The 12,183-nt window shown below is 43.0% G+C and overlaps 1 protein-coding gene across 1 annotated transcript in view; it reads left to right on the plus strand.

Moving 5' to 3' along the window:
* Window positions 1-12,183, plus strand: part of LOC126273234 (uncharacterized) — a 92,710-nt gene that overhangs the window by 36,692 nt on the left and 43,835 nt on the right. The gene's annotated exons all lie outside the window — the stretch shown is intronic.

Consider the following 12,183-nt stretch of genomic DNA (forward strand, 5'->3'; position numbering starts at 1 on the left):
AAACAAGGATCCATCGTTACACGCCAGAGTCAAAACGGCAATCAAGACAATGGACAAAGGCTGGTGAAAGTACTTGCCGCTGATAAGGTGATGGCCACTGTTTTTTGGTATTCCCAAGGAATAATCCTCATAGATCACTTGGAAAAAGACAGAGACATAGTTCGACCGTCATATTATGCTTTATTTTGGGATTGTTTGATACTTGTGTTGGCTGAAAAAAGAACAAGATTGGCACGCAAAAAAGTGCTCTTTCACTAGAATAAAACCGTCTCACACATCAACGATAATAATGGCCAAAGTCTACGAATTGGGCTTGGACTCGGGTGCTCATCCGCGCTATTCACCAGGATTATCCCTAAGTGACTTCTTCCTTTTCTTTAACTTGCTGGGAGGAAAATTTCATCAAATGAGGTAGTTATAGTTGCAGTCAACAAACACTTTGCAGAGACAGAACCTATTTTTTCGGTGGGATGAAAAAGCTGGAGGATCACTGTACCAATATTATACCCCTCAAAGGAGACTGTGGAGACGCATGGCGAGCTATTTACGAAACAAACATTTTTTTCTTGCTCTTTACCAGACTTATCAAACCACCCTCGTACCTTTTATTTTTGTGATACGGTACCAATGACAAAGAGGAAAATTTTAAAGAAACGAGCTTTTATACTGTAAACAAGAAATGATGGTGCTTTAACCAAATGAAACGAAACGAGTATGTAGACCAGAAAAAGCGCTTCAGTAGTTGCATACACAGATTCAGTATTTTTTTATTCACCAAAACGTTTGACGCCGAACTACCACAGGATGTAGTCGCTGTATAGAAGCAGCGTGCTTGCACACAGCAACGGCCTTATCACAGGATAAATTAGACTGCAAAGTAAATAATCTGTATAAAACAATGAGTGACAATTAAGAATCGCTTATTACGAGAAGCGTTCAATAACTAGGAATTTTTTTCTGAAAGCAGGTTGGTTTTACACAGTATTCCAAGATGCCATTTTATTCCCTACTCTTTTGACTACAAAACCCTATTTTTTAACATAATCTCCTTTCAGTGTGACGGCCTTACGCCACCTTAGTGGTGGTGGTGGGTGGGTGCGTGGGGGGGGGGGGGGCTTTATCCCCGGGTAGTACCATTCTACTGGTCCACGTCGGAGCCAACTTCTGAGCGCACCCCCCCACCCCACCCCACCCCTCGCCTCATCCGTGGAGTGCACCCTTCAAGCGTCAAACAGATGGATGTCGGAAGGTGCGAGGTCCGGGCTGTAGGGTGGATGAGGGAGAACAGTTCAATGAGAATTTGTCAGCTCTTCTCGGGTGCGTAGACTTGTGTGACGCCTTGGGTTGTCATAGAGAGGGAGAAGTTAGCTAGCAATTTTGTGACGACGAAAACGCTGATGTCGTGTCTTCAATTTCCTGGGGGTAGCAGAATACACTTCTGTGTTGATCCTTTATTTTACGGGTCCGCTTTGCTCACACAGACCTTTACACATCACTATTACTGGTTTTGCCTACTGCCATCTTCAAACAAGTGGGAAAAACAGGGAGTAACCAACTAAGTACAGTTTGCTGACGATAAATCTGTAAAATATTCTAATGTAGTATCAGCGTTAAGCTGAACATGTAGGTACATAGTAAGTGCTGGTGATGATCAGAATGCGTTTCGTATTTATACATAAGAATTGAGACCAGCAGAGGGCACTACAGCTAAGCCTAGCCTGGCAAAGTAAAACATAGGTCTGTGTAAAAGTCAGTATAAAAAGTTTAAGAATAAAATCACATGTATGGAACGAAATCTTCTAGCATGACGAAACAATTACCGTATACTTAAGTGTTAGGTAATTAATGAAACAGTGACAATTAATAAAAAATTAGAAAATCGATAGTCGATAATACATCCGAAGTGGGACCTCAATGGCGGCGCTCCGTTGCTTCTCTGTATGAGGTTACAGTACACTTGTTTACCCACTGCTTGAATACTGCTCAGCAGTGTGGGATCCGCACCAGATAGGGTTGATAGAAGAGAGAGAGAAGATCCAACGGAGAGCAGCGCGCTTAGTTACAGGATCATTTAGTAATTCGTGGAGGTATGTGCCGTCTATGCAACTAAATGAAGGCAGTTTGTTTGTTGCCATACGCGTTTCGCTTCATTTATTTGGGAAGCATCATCAGTGGCCTGAAATACATGTTTCATTTTATATATACAATAAGCGTATTATCTGCTAGATATAATAGGTTGATATTTTACATTTTGTCGGGTTTTTTAAGGTTAGAAGCAACTTTTGTAGCACAAGTTCCGTAAAATGATGTATCTTTCGTTTTACTTACGATTTCCAGCACTGCTAACACATATATGTGTTTCTGGAGATGTATTTGTTGGTCTTCATGCTCCAGTTAGCCGAATAAGGTGTTGTTTAGCCACTTGTCACATCACATTTCACTTTCACTGCCATTTGGCGATCAACATATGTGTGTTTGCAGTGTGTAGTGTTGCCAACTGTTGTTATGTGTTTGTCTTTTGTTTCTGTTGTGTTTTGTGGTTTTCATTTGTTGTATGTCTGTATGTCTTCTTTTTTTTTTTTTTTTTTCTTCTTCTGTGGTTCATGTGTTTGTCTGTGAGTATGTGTGTGTGTATGGGGGGGGGGGGGGGGTAGGAGGGAGAGAGAGAGAGAGAAGAGGGGAAGGATATTCATTAATTATTTATCCTGGTTGCACTTCAGTTTGTTGTTGTTTTGGTGGCTAGCATGATCAGCGAGTTATTGTTTATATGGATTTGGTCATTGAGTACCTTCTTTTCCATTGCAATGGCTCTTTGTATGTGGAAGTTTTCTTGCAATGTCAGGAGGTTTTTGTTGTGATTATTCACTCTGATAACTGTCATGTCACATTCCATGTTCGATGGTTCATGTCCATGTTTTATCAGGTGTTCGGCAAAGGTAGAATGACTGTTCTCATATTTCCAACTTCTTATATGTTCTTTATACCTAGTTTTAAAGTTCCTGCTTGTCATCCCCAGATATACTGCTTTACATTCTTGGCACTCTAGCTGGTATATACCTGCTCCTTGGTATTTGTCTGGTTTTTCTGTTGTTTGTAAATGTGATTGGAGTGTGTTTCTTGTTCTGTAAGCTATTTGTAATCCCTGTTTCTTTAATATATTTGCTATCTTGTGTGTTGTTTTGTGTTTGTATGTGAGAGTATACCATTTTTTTCTGTTATTCATGTCATGAGTGTTATTGTTTTGTGTTTCTGTGTGTGCTGTAGTGTTTGTGGGGTTCTGTAATCTCTGCTTGTTTTCATTTTTCTTTAGTTGTGTTTTAATTTTTTCATTGAGTTTTTGTACTATATGGGTGCTGTAACCATTGTTAGTGGCTATCAGTTGTATTGTTTGTAACTCTTTTTCATAATTTTCTTTGCTGAGTGGAATGTTATTTAGCCTGTGTAACATGTGTCGTAGGGCCGCTAATTTTTGATTCTGTGGGTGGTTGGATGAAGCATGTATGATTATGTCTGTGGCTGTAGGCTTTCTGAAGATGTCAAATGTGTGTTTATTTTTCTCTCTCTTTATTGTTATATCCAAGAAATGTATTTGCTTTTGTGTTTCTTTTTCTATGGTAAATTGAATATTTTTATGTATGTTGTTTATATCTGTATGAAGTTTATCAAAAAAATGACGATCATTTAGTAATCGCGAAAGCGTTACGGAGATGATAGATAAACTCCAGTGGAAGACTCTGCAGGAGAGACGCTCGGTACGGGCTTTGGTTGAAGTTTCGAGAACACAGCTTCACCGAGGTGTCAAGCAGTATTCTGCTCCCTCCTACGTATATCTCGCGAAGAGACCATGAGGATAAAATCAGAGAGATTAGAGCCCACGCAAAGCATACCGACAATCCTTCTTTCCACGCACAATACGAGACTGAAATAGAAGGTAGAACCGATAGTGGTACTCAAGGTACCCTCCGCCACACACCGTGAGGTGGCTTGTGGAGTACGGATGTAGATGTAGAGAATAACACCTTCAAAGTTCCAGGCGACCGTCCTCAAGACTTTACTGGCCGAGGGTGCGGCTTTCAGCGTTTTACTCGGAGGGTATGTGGTGTGGCGCTACTTCATGGATTGCTATTTTGTTTTCGATTCGAAGCGGTGACCCTGTGACGGTGTGAGACAAAAAATCGCCACGATCAATCTCGTGCGCGCACGTGGTTCCGCACAGGTGGAATACCACAGATGTCATTCTGTTTGGCGGCCAGCAACCCAGCGATCATACACCTTTCAGTCCCCCCACTGGTCGACGAGTGTGTCAGCAGTAGCAACAGAGACGTCCAGTCAAGAAGCGAGCTATTTTATTGTGATCCGACGATAATTTTGTATGAGAGTGTGTGCAGATCTCAACATTGCGGGATTCACAGCTGTGCGCGGCCGGCTGGCACGCTGGAGATCGGAAAGGTTTGGGCGACCTTGTTGCAGAAATGACACACGCCTCGCCCCGTGACTCACCGTGCTTTTGTTCACTGCCTGGTCTCTATAGACATTGTGCAAGGGCCTACGAATATGTACGATTTCTCGCCAAAAGAAACTCAACGACTACTCTCTGCTTGGATTGCACCTCCTGTACTGACTTCATTCTGAAGGCTGTGTGTAGCTCCGCCACCTATCGTAACTTTACGGAACCGCCGAGGCAGAAGCGGGAATATTCCACAATGTCTATAACAAATTCCGCAACGAAATTGGTCGAAAAACAAATGTGCAATACTTAACGAACGCCCTTCGTAAAAGCTTAACACAAATGTTCAGCTTTAGTGTGATGACGATTACAAGATGTGGCACTGATGTTAAGGTCTGGTTTAAACTCAACTCAGTGAGCGATGACTGTCTAATCAAGTAGTAGTTCCATTCTGACTCTGCTGTGTCGCCAACAAGAGGCAAAAGCTGACCAGGGCCTTGTGCCCCCTCTTTGCAGCAGGGACCTTAACCTGCCTACCAAGCTCCGTATCTACCGGGCCGTTATCCTGCCTGCCCTCACGCAGGATGCGAACGTTGTAGCGCCTGCAGAACAAGGTTCTCAGGTGGAGCCTGCACTCCCCGCCACTCACGCGAATTGTGACTCTCCACGAGGAAGCAGATACCAAGGAGACCGTAAGCAACAACGCACGGCGGCTGTATGAGAAAGTGGCTGCCCTGCGGGAAACTGTCCGTGGGCTACGCCACGTTGGAACTACACATCCATATTCCAGACATCGCCACCCGGTTCCGCTGACCATCCTCGACGAATCGACTTCCGACCAGGACTAGCGCTGTGCCTGCCACGCCCACCACGGCTGCCTCCTTTGCCAGGACTAACCCTCCATTCCACGTCCCCGACTTTCCAATCTTACCTACCCGTGTCGGACTACGTTTTATTCCGGACAAAAGAGTACTGTCACCGTTGCAGAGTGGTATGGGACTCCAAGTCCCACCGCCATGCCTCCAAAGTCTATTGCACTGACGCAATGTCACTGCCCTATGGTTTACATTTACTGGCTCACCAACACAGCTAGACCGCGGAAGGCTGGTGGTGCTGTAGTGTACCGTATCACATAATTAAAAAAAAACTCTGCTGTCGGTGACAGTATGTGAGCCTTGGCTCTGTTCATAGCTACACACTGCCCCTCTCGGCGGATGCTGTACCACTGTACTACGCCCATGCAACTAAGTACTTGCGACTGACGGCACCTGGCCGAGCGAAGCTGTGCATCCGATTTTATCCGCGATCGGTGAGGGAGGGAGGCGAAGGGAGGGGGGGGGGGCTCAACGTTCATTTGCAAACTGTCTGTCTGGCGTCAAGCGTAAGCAGGATGTTCTTCCTGTTACAATCGCCCTATGTGGCTTCAGGGGATAACTACTGCGGATGGATATGGCTTATGGGGGAAGCGTAGTATGATCCATGTTAGCTGTGGCGTCTGAGGTGCCACAGTGGAAATTGATTCTGCCGTGTGACGGCAGACACAGCAGGTAATAATATATTAACTGCTGCTGCAGCTACTTACTCATACCATTTACACACAAATAGAGAATTAGGCCAATATTACTTCTAAGGGATTAGTACAGTGAAGAGGTGAGAAGATTTAACATATTTATGTTATGCTAACCTCTTCATGCTCAGTGCATCTGCCTAGTAAGCAGGAGACCCAGGTTCGAATCCTGGACCAAACTTTCCCCATTGATTTCAATCAATGCCCGCTTGTGGCCAATGTCTTTCATTCCTTTGTGCCACTTCAAATCAGTCACAGTTACAAGATTGATCTAAATGTGAAAGTTGTCTAAATAAATAAAAAAAGTACGCATGATGTGCTGTTTCTGATTGTAAGATCTGACCTGTAATAATAAATGAACAGTCGTAATGAAACTTATACTGTCGTAATGCGAAGGCAAAGCTGCATTTTAATAATAATAAATTGTCGTAATGTAAAGGAAAGTCTTTCATACTGTAAAAATTAGCAACCTGACGGCAAAATTTTAAACCGTATAAACTGCCTGAACAATGAACTTTGACATAAAACCTATGATAATTAGTTTTGCAAAACTGATCACAGCTCCCTGTACTAAAACTGACACACAGTACAGAAAATCTAATTGTCTCTGAAACACATAAGTTTGCCCTGAGTGAATAAAAAAACATCAAAATATTTAGTCCTTATCTCTGTTCTGCGCTTGCAGTACTGCTCTGTCTTGCGCGCCGCTACGCTAAAACTGCAAATTATTGTATCTACACACTCGTGAGGTGCAATGAGTTCTATGTTACTTGCAAATCGAAGTATTTTCCGAAGACACTTGGTTCCTTTTCTACTTTTGAAAAAACAGTGATCCATGAAAAATTGTAAGAGAAAAGTATGTGAAAAATGAAATATGGGTATAAATGACAACACTAAGTCATGGCTGATTTTAAATTTAATGAACATCTTAACATCCAAACAGTACACTTTCCTATCTTTCAAATCTAGCAACTCTCAGTAAAATAACCATGTCAGTCCTATGACGCAGCAATAATTAAAGAAAGAAACACCAATATAATATTTACCTCTGACATTCCACTTCTGGTATACACTTAGTTCCATTGAACGTCCTCCTTCACATATCAGTTTCCGTTACAATCTTTTATTCACATAAAAAATTGAAAAATTGAGAGTTTACATTTGAAATGTAACACTACAATTGCTTCCTTACTCCAACACAGCTTACGTTATCTGCCCTTGCGCCTCCACGCACAATGATAATAGCCTCACTTCTGCGATACAGCTTTACAACACCGTTGCTCGCTCACAATCGATTCAGATACCAAAATTTTGCATGATACCTATCAACTGCACTCATGAAAATGTTTTAGAATGATGCGTCCTCCCTCACGCTGCAACACACCTGCCACTTTCTGCCTCATTCTTGTCACGGATTTCGGCACACCGTAAGCCACCTTACGATATTGGCTCAGCGTATTTTGTGTGCCATTGTTACTTCCCCCTTTTCCTATTGCATTCGTGCGTGGTTCAAGGGAAGAATGGCTGTCTAAAAGCCTGCCTCTAAGCACGAATCTCTCTAGTTTGAATGATATACATAGGAAGAAACAATAGATTGGTTGACTCTCCTCTGAATGTATGGTCCCGGAAACTTAATAGTTGTGCGAGCTTCCCTGAGGCGCTTTCGTGTTTACTAAATGAACCTGTAACGAAACGTGCTGCTCTTCTTTGGATCTTCTCCATTTCCTCTATCAATCCTGTATGGTACTCATACCAGACTCATCCCAGTTAGTGGTCGAACGGAGGGTTTTGTAAGATACCTCTTTTATGGCTGGACTACTCTTTCAGAGGATTCTTCCAATAAATTTCAATTTCCAATCTGTCTTACCTGCCAAAGGCCTTGCCGCAGTTCCAGTTGCTTCAGTCCAGAACCGCGCTACTGCTACGGGCGCAGGTTCGAATTCTGCCTCCGGCATGGATATGGGTGTTGTCATTAGGTTAGTTACGTTTAAGTAGTTCTAAGACTAGGGGACTGATGACCTCAGATGTTAAGTCCTATAATGCTTAGAGCCATTTGAATTTGAACCTTGCCGTAGTGTTAACACCGTTTCCTGTCAGATCACGAAAGTTAAGCGCTGTCGGGCTTGGCTGGTGCTTGGATGGGTGACCGTCCGGCTCTGCCGAGCGCTCTTGGCAAGTGTGGTCCACTCATCACTCAGCCCTTGCAAGGCCTATTGAGGGACTATAGTATATAACAGAGATGTAGCGGCTCTGGTCACGAAAACTAATAACGGCTGGGAGAGCTGTGTGCTGACGACGTGCCCCTCCATATCCGCTTCCAGTGATGCCTATTGGATGTGGATGACAAGGCAGTCTGTCGGTGCCTTTGAGCCGTCGGCGGCCTGTTCGGACAGAGTTTGGAGATTATCCGCCTTACCTGCGATGTAGTCCTTCCACATTAAATCGCTCCATAGGCATGCTCCTAGATATTTCCCCCGTCGGAGGTTCGAGTCCTCCCTAGGGCATGAGTGTGTGTGTTATACTTAGCGTAAGTTAGTTAAAGTTAGATTAAATAGTGTGTAAGCTTAGGGACCGATGACTTCAGCAGTTTGGTCCTGTAGGAACTTACCACAAATTTAGAAATTTTATGGATCTGACTGCTTTCAATGATTGTTCTGCATTCGTGTGATCATACAATAATGGATCTTTCTATCTATTTACGCGCAGTACGTTACTTTTGTTTATGTTGAAGATAAACTGTTCAACAGGCCTCTCCGCTCTGTTAGCTTCAATTATCTTGCAGCCAACAAATATCATGCAAAGTCTGCGTGATAATCGAAAATGAGCCAGTGGCTGTTAAAAACAATAAACGTTACTTAACTTTGGACTCGTTGACGTCGACTTCTTCCTTGGCAGGTTGTCTAGATCGATTATCTCACTTTCTACTAGAGGGATGGGTTCTTGTTTTCATATATGAACTGTGAAATGTAATAATGAAACAGGAACTCTATTTTCACGTCAACTTTTTAATGTATGTCGATTCTTTCACTTCGTAACATCAAGACAGTTTGCATAATTCTACGAAAATATTTACAAAAACCAACATTCAATACAGCTCATCATGACTTCTTGCCTCTCAGTGCATCATGATTGAACAACACCAGATTCCACAGTCCAACCATCTACGCCCTCAGACAACTGTTGCAGGCTCACGACTGCTTGCTACACAAGCAAATCAAGAAGTGCAGCAACACATGATACCTCAGTTCACAGGTATTAGATTATATAGTTCTTTCGTATTACAAAGATATGTGTACAGTATCGATATGATCGAAATTATTTCTAAAAAGGTACAAATACTCATAAAATTTCATAAGAGCAATGATTATAGGAAAAGATAAGTGTTATGTTCATGATGTATCAAGAAGGTTAATAAATTACTATTTAATGTATGTAAGCTACAATACTTAACGAAAAACGAGGCATCCTGAGCAGTTCCATTACAACTGCCAAATTCTGCACGAAGCGTGATCCCTCTGCAAGTCCTCCTGCATGCCGCTACAAGTTCCTAGCGATGCGACTTCTCTGTGAAACTCAGCATCATCCGGAGGAAGCCTCATGGAACTTCCGATGAAGTACTGGTCCAACAACACTCCCTTGGGGTACAGGTGCGCGCTTGAAGACTTCTCTCCAGTGAGAATGACATAGTCCTTTCTGTTTGCCAGGAACTCTTCAGTCCGATTAACACAGCCGGTCTGATATTCCCTAAGTTCGTATTCTGTTCCTTAGGCGATAGTGCGGAACTGTACCGAACGCCCTCCGGAAGTCAGGGAACATGGCATCAACGTGGACACCGGTAACTAATACTTAATGGGTCTCGTGAGCAAACACTACCAGCTGGGTTTAGAGTTGTAAAACTACCGTGGGCTACCGTAGACTGTCGTAAGAAAGCTTTCCTAGTAGCTTTGGTCAATTAAGATCGTACACATGTTACCTGTACATTAGGTGTGTTCCATACCTATTGGACATTACCTCAACTTTACCTATGCTGTCAGTGTCTTACTAGATTCCCATAAAACCCGGAAGCGGTGGACCATCTAGAAACTGAGTAAGGATATACTTTGAACAGCCAAAGAAGCAGGTATAGGGATGCGTATTCAAATACAGATACGTAAGCAGGCAGAATAAGGCGCTGCGGTCGGCAACGCATATATAAGACAACAAGATCTGTTACTGCTACTACAATGGTAGGTTACCAAGACTGAAGTGAGTTTGAACAAGGCGTTATAGTCGGCACACGAGCGATGAGACACAGCATCTCAGAGGAAGTGATGAAGTGACATTTTCCCGTACGACCATTTCACGAGTGTACCGTAAATGTCAGGAATCCAGTAAAACATCAAATTTCCGACATCGCTGCGGCCGAAAACAGATCCTGCAAGATTGGGACCAACGACGACTGAAGAGAATCGTTCAACGCGACGCAAGTGCAACCCTTCCCCAAATTGCTGCAGATTTCAATGCTCAGCCATCAACAAGCGTCAGCATGCGAACCATTCAACGAAACATCATCAACAAGGGCTTTGGGGCCGAAGACCCACTCGTGTACCCTTGATGGTTGCACAACACAAAACTTTACACCTTCGACTGGGCCCGTCAGCACCGACATTGACCTGTCGATGACTGAAGACATGTTGCCTGCTCGGACGAGTCTCGTTTAAAATTGTATCGAGCGGATGGACGTGTACGGATATGGAGACAACCGCATGAATCCAAGCACCCTGTATGTCAGCACTGTTCAAACTGGTGGAGGTTCTGCAATGTTCTGAGGCGTGTGCATTTGGAGTTATATGGGACTCCTGATACTTCTAGATACGACTCTGACCGGTAACACGTACTTAGGCATCCTGTCTAATCACCTGCATCCATTAATGCCCATTGCGCATTCCGGCGGAATTGGGTAATTCCCGCAGGACAATGTGACACCCTACATGTCCAGAGTTGCTACAGACTGGCTCCAGGAACACCCTTCTGATTTAAACGTTTCCGCTCCCCAGACATAAGCATTATGGAGCGTATCCGGGATGCCTTGCAACGTTCTGCTCATAAGAGATGTCCAACCCCTTGTACTCTACGGACTTATGGACAGCCCTGCATGGTTCATGGTGTCAATGAACTCCAGCACTACTTCAATTCCGCGTCCAGTTGCGGCACTTCTGCGTGCCCTCGGGGGCCCCACACGATACTAGGCTGGTGTACCAGTTTCTTTGGCCCTTCAGGGTATAAAGGGCCGCATTATCTACGAAACATTTTTGTCCTACAATTCTCCTACCTATATTTATAGCAAACTCGAACTTGGCAGTTTTCAGTTTCCAATTTTTTGTACATGTTCCGGAAGTCTCGGAACTCAGGTGATGCAAAACTTTTTTTATGTGTTTACATAGTTATCCTTCAGTCAATTACTTAAAAATAAACAGTATTTACAGCAAAACTGGCATTGTCAAAGTTTAATTCAGGTTTTATTCGAAAATTGTTGATTTGTAAAGTGAAACAGTGGGATGCTGTAGTAAAAGTAAAGGAAACTACACAGGTTTATCATATATCGCTAGAAAACGTAAGTTACTCAACAGTAAGGTAAAATAAAAGAACTGAAAAATAGCAATATTTCAAATACCTCTTAACTACTTCGTCGAACTGGTATAAAACATGTTTCTGTTATTCACATAAAACTTTAGCATTTGTCAATAGTGACTCGAAACTCTTGCGTTTGATCGAGACGAACAACGTCGTATTGAGTACAAAATAAGAACAATAATTATACACATTATTTACGTTTGTGCAAGTAAACTCTACTTGCATGGTTACGTAAAAGCGCAGAAGTTACGCCCTCAACTAATTTTCATTAGTTATGAAATGCAATTTATATTCTGTAAGGATGTGTAACAAGCAATAGACTAACACTGAATGATGTGCATTTCTAATGATGTACAAAACAATCATACGAAGAGAACAAAAAGGAAAGAGAAGTCGTCGGTTCTCAGTTTCCCTCTTAAAAGACTTGCAACTCGGCGGCCGAACTTCCCCGGATAGCGCCTACCGGCCATCAAAGTCACACAATCATTTCATTTCTCTCTTACATGTTCACTTACATTTTTCCCCTACCAATACTAGTAATATTACGGGTAATCCT

This window comes from Schistocerca gregaria, chromosome 5 (genome assembly GCF_023897955.1).
Source record: "Schistocerca gregaria isolate iqSchGreg1 chromosome 5, iqSchGreg1.2, whole genome shotgun sequence".
Classification (NCBI taxonomy): domain Eukaryota; kingdom Metazoa; phylum Arthropoda; class Insecta; order Orthoptera; family Acrididae; genus Schistocerca; species Schistocerca gregaria.